The following is a 20,529-nucleotide window of genomic DNA, read 5'->3' as shown; positions in this document are numbered from 1 at the left end:
TTAGAAAAACTGCAAATTCGGTAAAATTTTCTAATAACATTTTTATTCTTTTAATATACATATCATGACGCGGGCGTTTTCGATGAATTGCGTTCGACGAGCAAAATATCGAGTAAAATATAAAGGAAACGATTTTGTGCTAACCTTACAGGTATATTACGCGTATGTATTTGTTGTTTACATGTGTCGAAATATATGAATAAGCTGTCACATCTTTCCTGACTTATAGAATTCGTTTTAAATAAGCCGCACATCCTGCTGTTGAAAGGAAAAGAAGATAATCAGCGGAGAAACGCCCCTGTCGGAGCACAGAAAACGCTCTCACAGAAAGGGGGGAAATTGCTGCCTCAGTTTTCATTCAGCCTTCCCCACCAAACATTTTCGCCCTTATAGAATGAAATTTTCACTCTACAGCGGAGTGTGCGCTGATATGAAACTTCCTGGCAGATTAATACTGTGTGCCGGACCGAGACTCGAACTCGGGACCTTTGCCTTTCGCGCGCAAGTGCTCTACCAACTGAGCTACCCATGTACGAATCACGCCACGTCCTCACAGCTTTACTTCTGCCAGTACCTCGTCTCCTACCTTCCAAACTTTACAGAAGCTCTCCTGCGAACCTTGAAGAACTAGCACTCCTGAAAGATAGGATACTGCGGAGACATGGCTTAGCCATAGCCTGGGGGATGTTTCTAGAATGAAATTTTCACTCTACAGCGGAGTGTGCGCTGATATGAAACTTCCTGGCAGATTAAAACTGTGTGCCGGACCGAGACTCGAACTCGGAACCTTTGCCTCTCGCGGGCAAGTGCTCTACCAACTGAGCTACCCAAGCACGACTCACGCCCCGCCCTCACAGCTTCTGTAAAGTTTAGAAGGTAGGAGACAAGGTACTGGCCGTGAGTCGTGCATGGGTAGCTCAGTTGGTAGAGCACTTGCCCCCGAAAGGCAAAGGTCCCGAGTTCGAGTCTCGGTCCGGCACACAGTTTTAATCTGCCAGGAAGTTTCATTTTCGCCCTTCTTTGTGCTGAAAGAGAGTATCAGAGAGAGAATGAAGGTGGAAGAGAGAGGAGACAGTGATGGTGGAAAAGAGAAAGCCGCAGTGGAAGAGAGAGGGAGAGAGATGGATGAAGACAAAAAATGGTTCAAATGGCTCTGAGCACTAAGGGACTCAACTTCTGAGGTCATCAGTCCCCTAGAACTTAGAACTACTTAAACCTAACCAACCTAAGGACGTCACACACATCCATGCCCGAGGCAGGATTCGAACCTGCGACCGTAGCGGTCTCGCGGCTCCAGACTGTAGCGCCTAGAACCGCACGGCCACTCCGGCCGGCGGGATGAAGACAACAGCCGTGCGAGGCGAAGAGAGAAGAGGTATTGAAGTTCAGTGAGAGAAAGTGGCAGTAAAAGAGAAAGAGAAACTGATCGAGATAGAAGCAGTGGGAGCAGAAGAGAGAGCCCAGACTGGCGAACTGTGACACGTAGGTATACGGGATGGTGTATTTTATTTTAAACGCATAGATACAGGGGAAACACAGCTGAAATTTTTGAGTTGCCGAGGTATGGCGGAGTCTGTGGCAATGGGGAAGAAATGCAAAAGGAGACAGTGTAAGTGAAAGAGGAGTCAGTGGCAGGGGGGTATACTGTAAATCAACGGGAAAAGAAAACTGGGGGAAAGAGATATACAGACAGTGTCAGTGAAAGGGAGAGGCTGAGTGTTAAGACTGAGCTAGAAAGAGAGATTGTGTAAGAGGGTTTAGAATGTTCTGTGTTAAAAGAGCGCGAATGTGTTCGCATGCCAAAATTTTTGGTGTGAAAGGCAGAATGAGAATTCAGGCAACTGGTTCCCCATTTTCCTATCAGAGTATTTTAAGGAGGAACATATCTGTCTTTTCATACTCCGGCAGGAGCCCATAAGAAATGGAAGTGCGAAGTCGTGCTGCGGATGAGATAGCTCTGTATCAGATTCTCTTCGCTACGTCACAGAAGGTGCGGCACACTTGTGCCTGCTTTGAACGCTTATCAAAGGCGTTGCAAACGATAAGCGATCGTCAGTTGCCAGTGACTGTTCGGCTACACAAATCGTTATTTCCTTGGTGTTAGTGCTTGAACAGCATTCGTGAGATCGGCGATAGATGTACGATATAGGTGCTGCGCATAGCCCTACAGCACTAGAGCCACAGATTCGCACGGTCGGTGAAGCGCTCTTGGTACGTATATTTCCTGTTTAATAGAGTTACGATAGATACGAGCACGAACGTACCTGTGCTGCCGACCGTGAAGCGGTTTTCGTGACGTCTGCTACGTTTTGTGTCGAAAAGAGGATAGTAAAATGTGTATCAACAATCATTCCTTGACGCAGGTGGTTCCCACGTCTCACCATCGTGGGACCAAGACATGTCTTTATTTCACTCGGGTCTTATCTTACGCTTATCGTTGGCTGGTAGTTTCAGTCAGTCTACGCAAATGATGCGCATATTACAAATGATTCCGACATTTAACGCGACAAAACGTCATTTTTACACTGTAACCACCGTGCAGTGAGTAGCCGCTACGAATTTTGTCAGCTTTCCGTATTTTCAGCAGTGCAAAATTTACATATATTCATCTGAAAAAGAATATTATCTCACAGAGCTGATTGCATAAACGTAAAAGAAATAATTCAATGTCAATGGAAAATTTCGCATCTTTAAACAGTAGAGAGATCAGATTTGGGACTCTCTGGATCTTAACTTTCATACATAGCAGAATCAGAATGCAAAAACAAACTGTTCACTTGTATTCTACAAGTACGGTAATTAATTCGCCGCTTGTGAAGAAAACATCCACATCATCAGAATGTTCCTGACCATTTGACAGATTAAAATCCTGTATCTCGCCAGGAATCGGCCCTGAATCGCTTGCCCATCACAATGGATGCTGTACAAGTTGAACTTATTACCAGCTTCAGTCAACCACAATATTTCTCGTTTTAAGCTTCTTTCAGGGAAGTGTACTACATGTGCACCCGAACAAATACTTTCACTGTAGATTCCAAAGTACTGCTATTTTAATGTTCTGTCTGGACCGTTGCACCTTGTTTTGTACTTACTATATTTAAATGAGTACCAGTATTGACTAATCCACTCATTATGTACTGCGTATGCACGCCAGACACAAGATTTTTGCTTTCCACTCCGACGGTTATTCCATCACCATAACGCCTCTCACCTCATGGTAATGCAGTAACACACGAAACGCACATTGATATATGAAAGAAATCGTGTTACTGATCCAGGCAATTTGCTGTTTTCTCTTAAATGAGCGTCAAGCAATTTTGCGTCACCAGAATCTGCTCATCTTTGCTCTTCAGGGCTTATGAAAACTTCCAGATGCGGTATCTAGCTTCTATGCGTTCGTGTGGGAATGAGTCGGAAGATAGATATGTGGGTCAGGGAAGTAGGGGAGAAGAAAGCTGAGTGTGGCGTCAACTTTTAAAGAGAAGACATCATGTCGACACGTTCTAGCCTCATTTGCCTGCAACTGCCAGGAATGAAATACCGGCAGATGACTGTCGATTGGCAGATCTTTACTTATCATGCAGCATTTGCTAATCTTCTTTACAACCCGTGATCAAAATGCCATTGCTAACTTTAGTGCATTTTGTACATCCCGTAGACAGATGCTTTGTAACTAATGAGACATTGTGTTTGCATCCTTAATTAACGCGATTTGCTCGATTGTTTACACATTTTAGCTGTAACTTTGGGTTGTGACAATGATTTTGTTGTCTATAATAGGAAGCCCAACGAATTTTCAGTCAATAAGACATAACACTCATTGGCACCCTTAGGGTAAATCCACATCTACATCTACATTCATACCCCTCAAGACACTTCATGGTGTGCGGTGGAGGATACTTAGTGTACCATTGCCACATCCTCCTTTCCTGTTCCAGTTACGCACAGTGTGCACACAGAAAGACTATCGGCGAACCTTCATGACCTTTTCGCGAAATACACGGACGGGAAAATATCACAGTGAGTTGCATGACACAAACGAAAGTTGGTAGGTGTATTTCTATATCTGAAAGGTCATGTCTATTCAAATTTCGCGCCAGTCGCATAACAGTGGCGCTAGTAGTGCCATTATGAGTGTGTAAATCAGGTTTGCTTTAAGTACGTGCTGCAACGATCGTGAGCGTTAGTTACCTTTGAGAATGGGTGTGGTGAGCTGATGTTAGTCAAGAATGCCTCTAAGGCAACACAGATGCCCCACGTAACGTTACAGAGAGGGAAGACCATCGTGTTTGGAGAATGGCTCTGGCGTACATTGAGGAATTTTACACCTATATCTCAATCGTTCTTGGATGCACGTGTTCCAGTATTTGGATAAGAATACCGCCTCAAATTGTTCTAAAGTTTGGCAGCCATCTGCCGTCTCTACTGCTTACAATGCCGCTTCACCGACAATTTTGGGCAGAACGTGTCTAAAACTCTTGATAAAAATAACGGAGTGTATTGTCTTTTTCTCGGCTGGGAAGGTCTGAAACTGCCTGTGTTTTATAAGGTTTCCTGTAATTTGATACCTACATGGCTTGGTTTTTGTTTCCTCTCTGTAGCCGAACTGTAATTATTCCGCTCCAGGAAAGCTATCGGTTGATAATAATTTTCGTTCCCGTATCTTTTACGACTTTGCGTCATATTTTGATCACTGTCCTGCACACTATATTCCCTTTGTTCTAGACGTGCTGTAATTTCATTTTTTCACTGTGGAAGTTCCTCATCAAACGTTTGTTGAACTTGGTTTAGTTAGGTTGAAGATTCACCATAACCTAATGCTGCTTCAACCGTGACTCTTTGTACTACCACTTGGACTTTAGTGGCTACGTGTTCTCTAATCTCAACATCTCTCTACGCTAACGATTGAGTTAATTCAGTTAATGTTTTCTCAGTTTGAGCCTTCATGTGCTCTTCTACCTGCTCAGTTTGTTGTAGAGAAAGCTGGTTTAATCTATTAGTGATCTCCTGTACTTTAGTCTCCAGGGCATTTTGTGCTTTCGGACACTTTTGTACCTCATTCCTGACATTGGTTGCTGCATCAGGTAGCCCACGATAAGCTTCCCTCATAGTAGTCATCTCAGTTCGTATGGTTCCTAGCTGTTCATCTAGTTTTTGTAATAAAGCATCACCGTGCTTTATTAAAACTTCATTTAATTGACAGGTGATGTTTTCATCCTGCAATTTCTCTCTAGCCTGTGACCTCTCATTGCGTTCTTTTTCTTTAATAGCTAACCTCTTTTCTCGTTCCCTTTCTTTAATGGCTAACTCTCTTCACGTTCCCTTTCTTTAACGGCTATTGTATCATTCATTTGCTTATCGCGATCCTCTAGTTGTTGACTCAGCTTTGTTTTTCTTTTCTCCAAGTTCTAATTTTTCAAAATGAAAAAAAGGTGAAGAAATCATTACCCGGCATTCCCGTTGGTGATGGTCTACTATTAGATTTGACCTCGCCTCCGCAGAGGACGATGCTACTGATTTAGTATTATCCGCTAACTTATTGGTTTCGAACTCGCTGTGTATCAGCTGCTCCAATTCCGTTCCTGTCATGTTTTATTGGCAATAGGGTTCGGCTAATTCACTGCCTTCACCTTGTGATTCTTGTAAATTACCTAGAGATCGGAATCAGAAATTCCTGTTTCCTTTCTCGCTTGCTCACTTGTTCTAACACGGTTTATAATGTGACTAAAATATAGGGTGTACATATAGTCCGGGAACACTTTCAATTATTTATTGCACAAGAACTAAACATTGTACAGATGTCATGCATATTGCATTTTGAAGAGAAACTCCGAAAGTTTTTTTTTTCAAACTTTCGATATGCGAACCATGAGTGGCCCGGCAGACGTCAATATGGTAACCGAATTCTTGCCATACCCGTCCCAACATGGCATCGTTGACTGTGGCAGTCGCTTCCCCTATTCTCTCCCGGAGTGGTAATGGCCAGTGGTAAATGGCCTTCTGTGTTGGTGGTTTCTTACTATACTTGATTCTAAACATCCTCCGAAACGCTGTAGCACACTTGTTTTTGTCGAGCTCTAACACACAGAAAGCTCGCTAAAGTTCGCTCCGCACATGAACTCGCCACGTGTGCGACTAACACTGACTATCGGCAAATTACCAAACTACGCTGTGGCGGTATACACGAAAAAAAAAAAAAAAACTTTTAGGGTTTCTCTTCAAAATGACTTATGTACGATATCTGTACAATGTTTGGTTCTTGTGCAATAATTGAAAGTGTTCCCGGGCTTTATGCACAACCTGTACAAAATTTATCGTGCTATCTGTAGCGTATAAATCCAGTCAACTGTTGAGTGAGCCGTTATTTGGCTGTGAGCGAGACTTACTACTAATCGCAGTGAAAATGTAACTCAAGCTTCACACGGTTACACCCTATTGCTGTTATACACTCAAGGTACATACGAGATCTAACTCACAATAAATAAAAAACTACCATTGGCTATCACAGTAACTTCTTGTCCTATCACCACAAATACCATAGGAACACACACCAATGCCTTACCTTACTTAAATGCAACAATAGGTCCATGTAGTTTGGAATTTAGTCTTACCCGGTAATATTTAGTTTCTTGGGGTACAGTTTCCCTCGTTAGTGCAAGGAAAGATTCTCGTTAGCTTTCCATTCAAGCATATGTCGAAGAACATGTGGGAAAAATATGCACAAATTAATTTCAAGTTCAACGCAATACAACACAATATATCTTTTCCCGTGGAAATCGGGCCATGCGTTGGCCGTCAATTACATGGTTTCTCTTTTTTTCTTTATGTTTGTAATGAAATGTATCGGTTTCTTACTTTTGGAATCGTGGAGGAAAATATTTAAAAGTCGTCACGTCGCATACATTTCGCACACTCGTAGTGGTGGCTAAAATATACGCTAAAAATCTTCAGTGTTGCTACATAGGCAAACAATTCTGAGTAAATGTACTACGTTGGTTTGTAACAATTTGCTTATGTTGTCAACACACAAGGCTAGCTAAAAAATACGCGTGATTTGCTTAAAACTGTAGTTAATGCCCTATAAATAAATATTGTTGCAGAGAGAGACACGATATAATCATCTACGTAGCTGCACTAGTATTCCCAACGTTATGTAAATTCTTTGTTAAACACTGACTTTTTATACTGTTAATTATGTTTCGAATAATATTTATGGCAGTGAAAACTAGATTTTTACTAGTCAGCGATTGCGTTTGTAGTGTATTTTTAATGAAAACCTCTATGCAAAAAATATTTTCGTTTCTTGACAGCAAAAATTTAAAGTATTTTTCCTTGTTATTTTGTGGTTGTAGACTGAATATCATGCCATTAATTATATTTCACGTAATGGCTGACAATGCGCAATTAACGACAAAGAATGGCAGATGGCCAGTGATAGAACTTGAATTCTGGAGATATTTATTTCCACTTAATTACATTTACATTGAGGGAGAGGTGTGAAGGGAGATTAAAAGGAGAAATACTTTTTGTACATATACTGTGCAAGAACTTACGTACAATTAATAAAATCGTGCGTCCAGAAGCAACCTCGTACAAAAGTGTCTAAAAGGTTATAGAGATGACATCACCGTGATCATTTTATTCATCCAAGTCTTTATCTTATAATTATATAGGAGTTCCGTGGTATGATATACTCATAGTCTTTGTAATTCTTAGCATTTGTTACACAGAAATATATTTATTATTAATATTTTTGTGTTAAAAACGTGTAAAGATGTAGTCTTTTCGTTCCAAAATAATATTTCGTCATTGAGAGCACATTTACATACATAAACACATGTATTTTCGTTCGTTATTGACACAGTTTACTTGTGGTTGTCGTAACATTTTACTACGGTTTTTAGAAGGCTTTCCAGGAGATGGTACAACCAGGAGCTATGGTACAGATTGCGATTTTGCGTGACAACAGGAGCACACTTGTGTTATCCCACGCAAGCTGACTGCAAATTTGTGCGCCAATCTGGTGATTCAGGATACTGTGCTCCCATTCACGAGCAGCATTCTAATGAGTACCTTCCAACAGGATAACTCTCTCCCACATACCACTGTTGTAACCCAACAAGCTCTACAGAGTTTCGATATGTTACTTTGCGCTTGTCGATCACCAGATCTGTCTCCAGTCCAGCACATATGAGACATCATCGGGCAACTATCACAGCGTCATCCACAAACAGCGTTAACCGTCGTTACATTGACCGAGCAAGTCAACAGGCACGAACTCCACCCCACAAACTGACATCCGGCACCTGTGTAACACAATGTACCGTATGTGCGATTGCATACTTACATCCAACATTGTGGCGGGTCACCGGTTGTTAATGTATCAGCATATCTCATTTGCAATGGCATTTCTCGTGCTTATATTAATCAGTGATCTCACAATGTTAATCACTTAATAATGATACGTGGTCAAATGTATTCCAGAAATTTCAGTAATCTACATTAATTTTTTTTTTGAGTTGCGATTTTTTTCCGTCATTGCATATGTATGAGGGACTAGTATGTTGTTTGGTTCTTCTTGGAGCGCACACTCTCGGAAATCATACGGCGATGTGCAACGCCTCTCTGGTAGTGTTGCCATTGGAGCCGGATACGAATCTCCGTGACGTTTTCGCCCTTACTAAAGCATCCGCGGATAAAACGGGCTACTGTTCTCCGGATTTTCTCAGTTTCCTATATCATTCTTTCCAGGCAGAAGCCACAAACTGAGAAGTAATACTCAAACGTCAGTTTGTCAGTTACCTCCTTCGTTGGTGAGCAACAATTAATGCGGATTCTCCCAGTGAGCCTTAGTCTGGCTGCAGTCTTTTCTACGATTAGTTCCACTCCATGCGCATACTCCCAGCTATTTAATGAATGTGATTTTTGTCAGTGATTGTTCGGCAGTCGTGTAATCAAACAGTATCAGATATTTCTGGCTGTTTATGGACGATACAATATGTGTCCATGAACTTTCGAGACTGAATTAATAAAAAAACAGAAAAATTGAGACGGTGCTTTTAAAACTAATATGTTCCGCACAGTCTCTCTCAACTTGACTAAAATGCACGGAATGTTAATACAATCACGTGAAACTTTCAGAAAAGCCCTTCTTTCAGATGTTGTTCAACTCTCACGTCACTCTCGCTCCTTCTTCGGCCTTGGCGAATCATCAGAGACCCATTCTGCACTTCATCGATTTGTAGTAGGTTCGTGTAGATAAAACGAAGTCTTGAATGAAATTTTCACTCTGCAGCGGAGTTTGCGCTGATATGAAACTTCCTGTCAGATTAAAAGAACACTTACCCGCGAAAGGCAAAGGTTCCGAATTCGAGTCTCAGTCCAGCACACGGTTTTAATCTGCTAGGAAGTTTCAACACGAAGTCTTGTCAGCCGTGATGATTTGTTCCAGAAATGAATTTTCGGCTCTTTTCATTTCAGACATGTCGCGGCAAGCGCCCACGCGTCGATATCTATGTTTGGCAGTCAAGGTGTGCGACACAAACTTTGCACACGCTTTGCTCTTCCTCAAAAATTCTGTAGAGTGTCTTAAGTTCTTGATGCAGGGCTGTTCAGTTCGTCTGCCCTAGTGTGATTTGTGACACATCATTGACACTCTACAACTGCCACGTCCACTGCTTAACACTGCCTGCACGTAACTGACTGGTCGAATGCACATTTGTTTTTTACAGTTGTTAGTGCAAGCTACCACCGTAGTTACTATGCTGACGTCGATTATACTCCAAGAGTGCAATTAGTGTGGAAAACTTCTTGTATGGACCGTGTACATTATGTTTACGTGGAGGAACAACTGCCAGTCCCCGAAGCAAGCGTCGATCCTCCGCAGGACGTCCTGCATCTTGCTACAATTTTATACCGTAACGACTTCTCTATGTACAACAGTATCACTCACCAGCCACTAACGGTCACGTGGTGCCTCCGACGCAATCAAGTAGGTAGTTTATATATTCTGTGAACAGTGAAGGCGCAATGATAATACTCGTAAGTTGGGTACGACCAAATCTACTTCAATGTCTGAAGATTTCTCTCCTTTACGAAAGACATTGTACTGTACTGTATGTTAACCGGGGGCCTAGAAACGACGGAGAGGCTCCGTCACCGCCGCAGCTGCAGTGGTCCACAACCCCACGATGGCTACCGCAGTCCACTTCAGCCCTCCGCCGCCACACACCGAACCACTCTTTCAGGATTATTGTGCCATTCGGCCCCCATGGACTACCCCCAGGAAACGTCTCACACTACACGAGTGTAACCCCTGTGTTTGCGTGGTACAGTAATGGTGGTGTACGCGTACGTGGAGAACTTGTTTGCGCAGCAATCGCCGACATAGTGTAACTGAGGCGGAATAAGGGGAACCAGCCCACATTCGCCGAGGCAGATGGAAAACCGCCTAAAAACCATCCAGACTGGCCGGTTCACCAGACCGCGACACAAGTCCGCCGGGCGGATTCGTGCCGGGGACCAGGCGCTCCTTCCCAGTCCGGAAAACCGTGCGTTAGACAGCACGGCTAACTGGGCGGGCTTTAAGAACGACATACTGTATCCTACTCAGTAGGACAGTTCAGTCCAGTCAAAAAACTGGTCTGGTATTCCATATGCTCGTAGTTATTCCATATGCTCATACACTCCTGGAAATTGAAATAAGAACACCGTGAATTCATTGTCCCAGGAAGGGGAAACTTTATTAACACATTCCTGGGGTCAGATACATCACATGATCACACTGACAGAACCACAGGCACATAGACACAGGCAACAGAGCATGCACAATGTCGGCACTAGTACAGTGTATATCCACCTTTCGCAGCAATGCAGGCTGCTATTCTCCCATGGAGACGATCGTAGAGATGCTGGATGTAGTCCTGCGGAACGGCTTGCCATGCCATTTTCACCTGGCGCCTCAGTTGGACCAGCGTTCGTGCTGGACGTGCAGACCGCGTGAGACGACGCTTCATCCAGTCCCAAACATGCTCAATGGGGGACAGATCCGGAGATCTTGCTGGCCAGGGTAGTTGACTTACACCTTCTAGAGCACGTTGGGTGGCACGGGATACATGCGGACGTGCATTGTCCTGTTGGAACAGCAAGTTCCCTTGCCGGTCTAGGAATGGTAGAACGATGGGTTCGATGACGGTTTGGATGTACCGTGCGCTATTCAGTGTCCCCTCGACGATCACCAGTGGTGTACGGCCAGTGTAGGAGATCGCTCCCCACACCATGATGCCGGGTGTTGGCCCTGTGTGCCTCGGTCGTATGCAGTCCTGATTGTGGCGCTCACCTGCACGACGCCAAACACGCATACGACCATCATTGGCACCAAGGCAGAAGCGACTCTCATCGCTGAAGACGACACGTCTCCATTCGTCCCTCCATTCACGCCTGTCGCGACACCACTGGAGGCGGGCTGCACGATGTTGGGGCGTGAGCGGAAGACGGCCTAACGGTGTGCGGGACCGTAGCCCAGCTTCGTGGAGACGGTTGCGAATGGTCCTCGCCGATACCCCAGGAGCAACAGTGTCCCTAATTTGCTGGGAAGTGGCGGTGCGGTCCCCTACGGCACTGCGTAGGATCCTACGGTCTTGGCGTGCATCCGTGCGTCGCTGCGGTCCGGTTCCAGGTCGACGGGCACGTGCACCTTCCGCCGACCACTGGCGACAACATCGATGTACTGTGGAGACCTCACGCCCCACGTGTTGAGCAATTCGGCGGTACGTCCACCCGGCCTCCCGCATGCCCACTATACGCCCTCGCTCAAAGTCCGTCAACTGCACATACGGTTCACGTCCACGCTGTCGCGGCATGCTACCAGTGTTAAAGACTGCGATGGAGCTCCGTATGCCACGGCAAACTGGCTGACACTGACGGCGGCGGTGCACAAATGCTGCGCAGCTAGCGCCATTCGACGGCCAACACCGCGGTTCCTGGTGTGTCCGCTGTGCCGTGCGTGTGATCATTGCTTGTACAGCCCTCTCGCAGTGTCCGGAGCAAGTATGGTGGGTCTGACACCCCGGTGTCAATGTGTTCTTTTTTCCATTTCCAGGAGTGTAGTTTGTTGTCAGCCAACAGTGCGGAACTGTATCAAATGACTTCCAGAACTCAAGAAATCATCTGAATCTCGTAGACGAACAGAGTGATTTGGATTTCACAAGACTGTTGTATGTGAAATCCGTGTTGATCCTCACAGAATAGATTATCGGCCTCCAGCAATTGACGATGGACTGAGGATTGCTACTGGCAATGGTAGATAGGCATCACAACTTATAGCTAGTGCGACGTTTAGAATTAAAATGCTTCACTCCCCCATTGAAGGAAGCCCATTGTTTATTTGCAACATACTTGATTAATTATAGTAAACAAGACAGAATAACATCTGGTGAGAGTGCTGAAATGGTTAACAAACTGGATTTGTAACCAGGAGGGGCGGGATACAAATCCCTGTCTGCCCATCTGCATTCATCTTTACAGTGGATTTCTTTTAAGAAATTCAAGAATATGCTAGTATATTTATCTGTTGAACGCTACACTATCTATCACCTTTCGACCACCTGCTAGATATGACTTTTTCTGTGCATAGCTCACGTTATACATCATACGATCTGTTAGGATAAAGTAGTTATACAAGGGAACTGACAGGCTGTCTGTAGGAATTTCGATTGTTGATGTCATAGGTTAAGGAGCAGATTATCTGGACTGTATAAAAGTTTGTCATTGGTCTTGTTTTGTGAAATAAGGAAGTTTGTGGACAGCATCTATGCCTTAGGCTGAAAGTATGTGGATAGGTGCTACTGAAATTACGGAGCTCCAGTGGTTTATGTGGCTCGGACTTATTGAGCCATACCGCTAAGAGCTTGATACAAGTGTAAAAACATGTACAAAGAAAAGACACAATAGAAATAATCTGCACAGTACTTAACAGTTGTTATAAAGGGTGATGAAAATAAAAGTAGTACTTGTAAGTATAAAGGAAATGCTGTGAAATAACAGAGAAAAATGCGGTGAAAAATATGTTTCTAGAAGATATTGAATGTGGCCCCCTAAAACATCAATAGATACCTGTATACCTGTAAGCGTATTCAGATAGACCCGGAGTAAAGTTCGGATATCGATGACGGCAACTTCACGGCTGATGAGCTTTCAATTACTGCATTATGTGTGGTTTGGTTTCATAAACTTTGCCCTTCAAGTGTCCTAACAGGAAAACGTCACATGTTGTTAGATCCGTCGAACATGGTGGCTATAAATGTTTGCTGATATTTCGCTCCTCAGTGAAGACATCATAGACCAGTTGCAGGGACACATTAGACGTGTGGCATGTTGTCCCATCTTGCTGGAAGAAGCAGTATTGTCTTTCTGTTCAGTGAGTTGAGCGCAAAATGCATAAAAAATATCCGTATATGCAATCGTGTTGAGGTTAGTGTCAGAAAATGTCGGTCCAATTACACCACACCAAACGCCGATTTTTTCTTCATGGAGTGATTTCTGACACACAATGTTAGGATTCTCTGAATTTTCGTGACCGGAAAAATGAAACCATGTGTTCATCACTCATGATGTAATGGAAAGGGTCAGACAAACCATCGCTCATGTTATTCAAAAGCCACGTGCAGCAATCTGCACGTTTCTGACTGCCATTCTCCAGTCACTGCTGAACAACTGTTACACGAGATGGCTCCAGATTAAAACTTTCCAATATCCGCCGGCAACTCCTACTCACAAGTGCCTGTTGCCAATTTCTGTGCAGACTTCTTTGGGCTCTGAATAATTCTTCGGCGAATGTCTGCAGTAATTTCTGGTGTGCGAACTGAAAGAATTTTTTGTCTTTTACATTTTGCACAGATCCGTAGGTGTGCCAATTTTTATACACTCTGTATTGCTCTCTTTGTTTGTAGTCCTCTACCCGGATACTTGACCCCGAAAATTTCACGAGTTTCCTCAATTGACCCTTTTTACACATATGCTTCTACAATTTCAGTTCTCTCTTCTATTGAAAAAGTCATTTTGCAGACCGCAAAGAGAAATGTCTAACTTCATTGATGAATTAAATTGAAACGCTAATAGAAGAATACTATCAATCGATTAATGCATAAAACTGTGCATTGGTGAACTGCAGAAGTCGAAATATTGCATTCGCATTCAAAGGGGAGGCGGGCTACTTTTAAATGTACCACCTGATACAGTGGATAACATGTAATAACCCACGAAGGCGTGCAACTCATAGCGAAGCAATCTTGTTGTGACCCTACTATCTGTGGCTGGATGAGAATGGGAGGGAGGGGGAGAGAGAGAGAGAGAGAGAGAACTCGGGAGAGACTGGGTAAGATGGACGATTGAAGTGTTAACCACAGGTCACACACTAGATATTTAAACACTCACTACTGTCACGTTTAAAATCAGAAAGTCCTTCAAATATTTGGATACTTCAGGAAACAGTAAGACCAGAACATTTTCGGGAGGGCATCTTCATGTACACAAGATTTACAAGTAAACGTTTCTGTTGTGTTTCAAAAATAACTAGCACATGGTTTTATTCCCTTCTTCTGACATTTGCAAAGAAAATAATCCTCGAAACCTACTCGGTATAAGTGGAAAGAAGATGAAATACAGTTGGTACGCATTCTCACCAGGACAATCAGCTTCCTGCACGCCTTAGACTTTTGAGTCTAGGGAGAGTTAAAATTGTGGGTTTAGTTGTAGCGTAATATTGGCTTTTATGGCAGACTGAGAAGCGCAGTCCTCTGTCCAGTCTTCATTGGTCGTTTTTGTGTACCCTTATCTTACAATCGAAGTGCAATTTTCATTATAGGGTCGAAGACCTTTCTCCATCTGGAGCACCGAACGCAGATATGATTGTTTTTGCAATTTGTAGCTGGAGTCTGCCCAGACAATTACTGCTCATCACGTCTTTTATGCAATGCTAAATGTCGACGGAAAGGGTCGATAAGTTTCCCGTTACAAACAAAATTATTTTGAAACAGCATTTTACGTGCCCATTCGATGGAACGGTTCCACATTAGTCGACACGTATTAACAGGGACAGTAAAACAAGAAGAATAACCAGAACCCCAACAGCGATTGAACAGCACTGTTGCATGGCGGTAGCAGTCAGTGCGGGTCAGGGGGTGCTATCACTGCTGGTGTACTGGTTATTCTTCATGTTTTACTGTCCCTGATAATACATATCGATAAAACAAATATCGCACTGTCTGTCGATCAGGCACGTAAAATTCTTCTTTAAAAATGTTTTATTTGTAACGGGAAACAAACCGAAGCTTCCCTTTGACACTGGGTGTCAAAACTTAATGACCAGTGTTTGTTTGAGCTCACTCCAGCTACACATTGCAAAACAGAAATTGCAAATACAATCTAAGACAAAAAAGGCCTCACACTAAGGAATTACCCGAGTGGGATGGAAATCGGGAGATGTGGCGTACATGTACAGTCAAACAAATGGTTACAATTTCAGAGAAATTGAATGATTTATTCAAGAGAAAGAACTTCACAACTCGAGCAAGTCAGTAACGCGCCGGTGAACCTTGCTCTTTATGCAAGCAGTTATTCGGTTTACCATTGATTGATGTTGTTGTAGTCTTCAGTCCTGAGACTGGTTTGATGCAGCTCTCCATGCTACTCTATCCTGAGCAAGCTGCTTCATCTCCCTGTACGTACTGCAGCCTACATCCTTCTGAATCTGTTTAGTGTATTCATCTCTTGGTCTCCCTCTACGGTTTTTACCCTCCACGCAGCCCTCCAATACTAAATTGGTGATCCCCTGATGACTCAGAACATGTCCTACCAACCGATCCCTTCTTCTAGTCAAGTTGTGCCACAAACCCCTCCCCAATTCTGTTCAATACCTCCTCATTAGTTATGTGATCTACCCATCTAATCTTTAGCATTCTTCTGTAGCACCACATTTCTAAAGCTTCTATTCTCTTCTTGTCCAAACTATTTATCGTCCACGTTTCACTTCCATACATGGCTACACTCCATACAAATACTTTCAGAAACGACTTCCTGACATTTAAATATATACTGGATGTTAACAAATTTCTCTTCTTCACAAACGCTTTCCGGGCCATTGCGTTTACATTTTATATTCTCTCTACTTTGACCATCATCAGTTATTTTGCTCCCCAAATAGCAAAACTCCTTTACTATTTTAAGTGTCTCACTTATTGATCTAATTCCCTCAGCATCACCCTACTTAATTCGACTACATTCCATTATCCTTGTTTTGCTGTTGTTGATGTTCATCTTATATCCTCCTTTCAAGACATTGTCCATTCCGTTCAACTGCTCTTCCAGGTCCTTTACTGTCTCTGACAGAATTACAATGTCATCGGCGAACCTGTAAGTTTTTATTTCTTCTCCATGCTACTCCGAATTTTTCTTTTGTTTCCTTAACTCCTTGCTCAATATGCAGATTGAATAACATCGGGGAGAGGCTACAACCCTGTCTCACTCCCTTCCCAACCACTGCTTCCCTTTCATGTCCTTCGTCTTATAACTGCCATCTGGTTTCTGTACAAATTGTAAATAGCCTTTCGCTCCCTGTATTTTACCCTGCCACCTTTAGAATTTGAAAGAGAGTATTCCAATCAACATTGTCAAAAGCTTTCACTAAGTCTACAAATGCTAGAAATGTAGGTTTGCCTTTCCTTAATCTTTCTTCTAAGATAAGTCATAGGGTCAGTATTGCCTCAGGTGTTCCAATATTTCTAAGGAATCCAAACTGATCTTCCACGAGGTCGGCTTCTACGAGTTTTTCCATTCGTCTGTAAAGAATTCGCGTTAGTATTTTGCAGTCGTGACTTATTAAACTGATAGTTCGGTAATTTTCACATCTGTAACACCTGCTTTCTTTGGGATTTGAATTATTGATTGGTTGATTGATTGATAGGGTTGCTGAATGTCCCCATTCTGTGCAAATGGCGCCTTAGGTCGTCAAAATCCAGAGCTGGGTGGAGTGTCCTGCCCACAAGGCTCCAAACGTTCTCAAGTGTGTAGAGATCAGGCGACCTTGATGGCCATGGTAGGGTTTGGCAAGCACGAAGACCAGCGGAAGAAACTGTCACCGTGTGCTGGTCAGTAGAAACTCCCACCGTGTGTGAGCAGGCATTATCCTGCTGAAATGTAAGCCCAGGATGGCCTGCGTGAAGGACAAGAAAACGGGGCGTAGAATATCGTCGATGTACATGTGTGCTCTTAGGTGTCGTGGATGACAACCGAAGGGGTCCTGCTGTGAAATGATACGGCACCACAAATCTTCACACATGGTTGTCAGGCGGTATGGCGGATAATACTCAGGATGGTATCCCCCTGCTGTCAGGGGCGTCTCCAGATATGTCTTCGCTTGCCATCGGGGCCTGGAATCTTACTGAATAGAATAAAATGGTCTCCAATGACAGATCACACTTAGAATTGAGCTCCGGTGACCAGCGAAACGTATCTGGAGACGCCATGGACAAGAGTGGGATACCAACCTCGCTGTCACCGGCCATTTGGCCCTACAACCAGGAGTGATGGTCTGTGGTGCCATTTCATTTCATAGCGGGAATCCTTCGGTTGTCATCCGCAGCATCGTTGTAGAATAGCCATATCTCGACGATGTATATTCCAAGCCCTGTTTTGTGTCCCACTATGGCAAGGAGTCCTGGCCTTACATTTCAGCAAGATAATGCTCACTCGCCCACAGGGATAGTTTCTACTGCTTGTCTTCGTGCTTGCCAAGTCTTGCCTTGGCCAGCAAGGTGGCCAGATCTCTCCCCAGTTGAGGACATTTCAGCATGAGCGCCAATTGCATAGAATTTGGCATGTTATCCCACAAGATGACATCCAACAACTCTGTCGGCGAGTGCCAAGCCAAATAACTGCTTGCGTAAGGGCCAGAGCTGGACCACCTTGTTACTGACTTGCTCTTTCTCTTCAATAAATCATCCAATTTTTCTGAAATTGTAATTATTTATTTGTCTGTATATTTACGCCAGATCTAACAATTTCTGTCCCATCTGGATAATTCCTTCGTGGTGCATCTTTTTTTGTCTTAGAGTATATCTGCCGAAACACAAAAGAAAATACGCCTGACAACTGTTAGGTGTGACATCTGGTATAAATAACCAGGGTCACTCTTCTCATATGGGTGGAGAGTCTTCATATGTGAGGCCACAGTTGGTACACTATACACTTTTTCAACAAGGTGGCCAATGAAATTAGATTTTTCTGCCGCATTTTTTCGATCTAAAAGGGACATGTTCGCTGAACCTGGCTGCAAGTCGTCTACCAGTCTGTCTCACATAGCGAGCACCACAGTTGGAACATTCCGTTGTATCGGCACCTGATATATAGAAAACATTTCCTTTTTCAGTGTTGTTGTTGTTGTTGTTGTTGTAGCCTTCAGTCCAGAGACTGGTTCGATGCCGCTCTCCATGCTACTCTATTCTGTGCAAGCTTCTTCATCTCCCAGTAGGCACTGCAACCTACATCCTTCTGAATCTGCTCAGTGTATTCATCTCTTGGGCTCCCTCTACGATGTTTACCCTCCACGCTGCCCTCCAGTACTAAATTGGTGATCCCTTGATGGCTGGCCGGTATGGCCGAGCGGTTCTAGGCGCTACAGTCTGGAACCGCGCGACCGCTACGGTCGTAGGTTCGAGTCCTGCCTCGGGCATGGATGTGTGTGATGTCCTTAGATTAGTTAGGTTTAAGTAGTTGTAAGTTCTAGGGGACTGATGACCTCAGAAGTTAAGTCCCATAGCGCTCAGAGCCATTTGAACCATTTTTGATCCCTTAATGTCCTAGAACATGTCCTACCGACCGATCCCTTCTTCCAGTCAAGTTGTGCCACAAATTTCTCCCCATTTCCTCATTAGTTATGTAATCTACCCATCACAGTGTTATGTTTTAAAATTGTATCCAAGTTCCCCCTGGTAGAAAACGTCACATTTACTTTTTGTTTTCTAAAACCTGTTGTTTTCTAACACGTGTAACTTGTGTAGAATTTTAAAACATTCTATTGAGAAAAGAAATGTTTTCCATAGATCAAATATCTATAGAATTGAATCTACATCTACATTTATACTCCGCAAGCCACTCAATGGTGTGTGGCGGAGGGCACTTTACGTGCCACTGTCATTACCTCCTTTTCCTGTTCCAGTCGCGTATGGTTCGCGGGAAGATCGACTGCCGGAAAGCCTCCGTGCGCGCTCGAATCTCTCTAATTTTACATTCGTGATCTCCTCGGGAGGTATAAGTAGGGGAAGCAATATATTCGATACCTCACCCAGAAACGCACCCTCTCGAAACCTGGACAGCAAGCTACACCGCGATGCAAAGCGCCTCTCTTGCAGAGTCTGCCACACGAGTTTTCTTAACACCTCTGTAACGCTATCACGCTTAGCAAATAACCCTGTGACGAAACGCACCGCTCTTCTTTGGATCTTCTCTATCTCCTCTGTCAACCCGACCTGGTACGGATCCCACACTTATGAACAACACTCAAGTATAGGTCGAACGAGTGTTTTGTAAGCCACCTCCTTTGTTGATGGACTACATTTTCTAAGGACTCTCCCAATGAATCTCAACCTGGCACCCGCCTTACCATTTTATGTGATCATTCCACTTCAAATTGTTCCGCATGCATAATCCCAGATATTTTACAGAAGTAACTGCTACCAGTGTTTGTTCCGCTATCATGTTGTTGTTGTTGTGGTCTTCAGTCCTGAGACTGGTTTGATGCAGCTCTCCATGCTACACTATCCTGTGCAAGCTTCTTCATCTCCCAGTACCTACTGCAACCTCCATCCTTCTAAATCTGCTTAGTGTATTCATCTCTTGGTCTCCCCCTACGATTTTTACCCTCCACGCTGCCCTCCAATACTAAATTGGTGATCCCTTGATGCCTCAGAACATGTCCTACCAACCGATCCCTTCTTCTGGTCAAGTTGTGCCACAAACTCCTCTTCTCCCCAGTCCTATTCAGTACCTCCTCATTAGTTATGTGATCTACCCATCTAATCTTCAGCATTCTTCTGTAGCACCACATTTCGAAAGCTTCTATTCTCTTCTTGTCCAAACTAGTTATCGTCCATGTTTCACTTCCAAACATGGCTACACTCCATACAAATACTTTCAGAAATGACTTCCTGACACTTAAATCTGTACTCGATGTTAACAAATTTCTCTTCTTCAGAAACGCCTTCCTTGCCATTGCCAGTCTACATTTTATATCCTCTCTACTTCGACCATCATCAGTTATTTTGCTCCCCAAATAGCAAAACTCCTTTACTACTTTAAGTGTCTCATTTCCTAATCTAATACCCTCAACATCACCCGACTTAATTCGACTACATTCCATTATCCTCGTTTTGCTTTTGTTGATGTTCATTACTATGCTGTTTGTAGTAGCTTACCCGCGTTCCTATTTTCCTATTCATTATTAAGCCTACTCCTGCATTACCCCTATTTGACTTT

General features: G+C 43.6%; 1 protein-coding gene and 1 non-coding gene across 2 annotated transcripts in view; both read left to right on the top strand.

Annotated features, from left to right (window-relative positions):
- The first annotated feature begins 905 nt into the window (after nucleotides 1-905).
- Trnas-cga (transfer RNA serine (anticodon CGA)) lies at nucleotides 906-980 on the top strand. The gene has a single exon. It is a non-coding gene; the product is annotated as a tRNA-Ser (tRNA).
- A 1,099-nt stretch (nucleotides 981-2,079) lies between these two features.
- LOC126195443 (magnesium transporter NIPA2) overlaps nucleotides 2,080-20,529 on the top strand; it is a 135,210-nt gene continuing 116,760 nt past the window's right edge. The window contains exon 1 of the mRNA XM_049934062.1: nucleotides 2,080-2,211. The gene's annotated coding sequence lies outside the window, so the exon portion shown is untranslated. The remainder of the gene's footprint in view (nucleotides 2,212-20,529) is intronic.

The sequence above is a fragment of the Schistocerca nitens genome, chromosome 7 (genome assembly GCF_023898315.1).
Source record: "Schistocerca nitens isolate TAMUIC-IGC-003100 chromosome 7, iqSchNite1.1, whole genome shotgun sequence".
Lineage (NCBI taxonomy): Eukaryota > Metazoa > Arthropoda > Insecta > Orthoptera > Acrididae > Schistocerca > Schistocerca nitens.
Note: the sequence above shows the minus strand (reverse complement) of the source record. Positions and strands in the feature narration are given on the sequence as shown.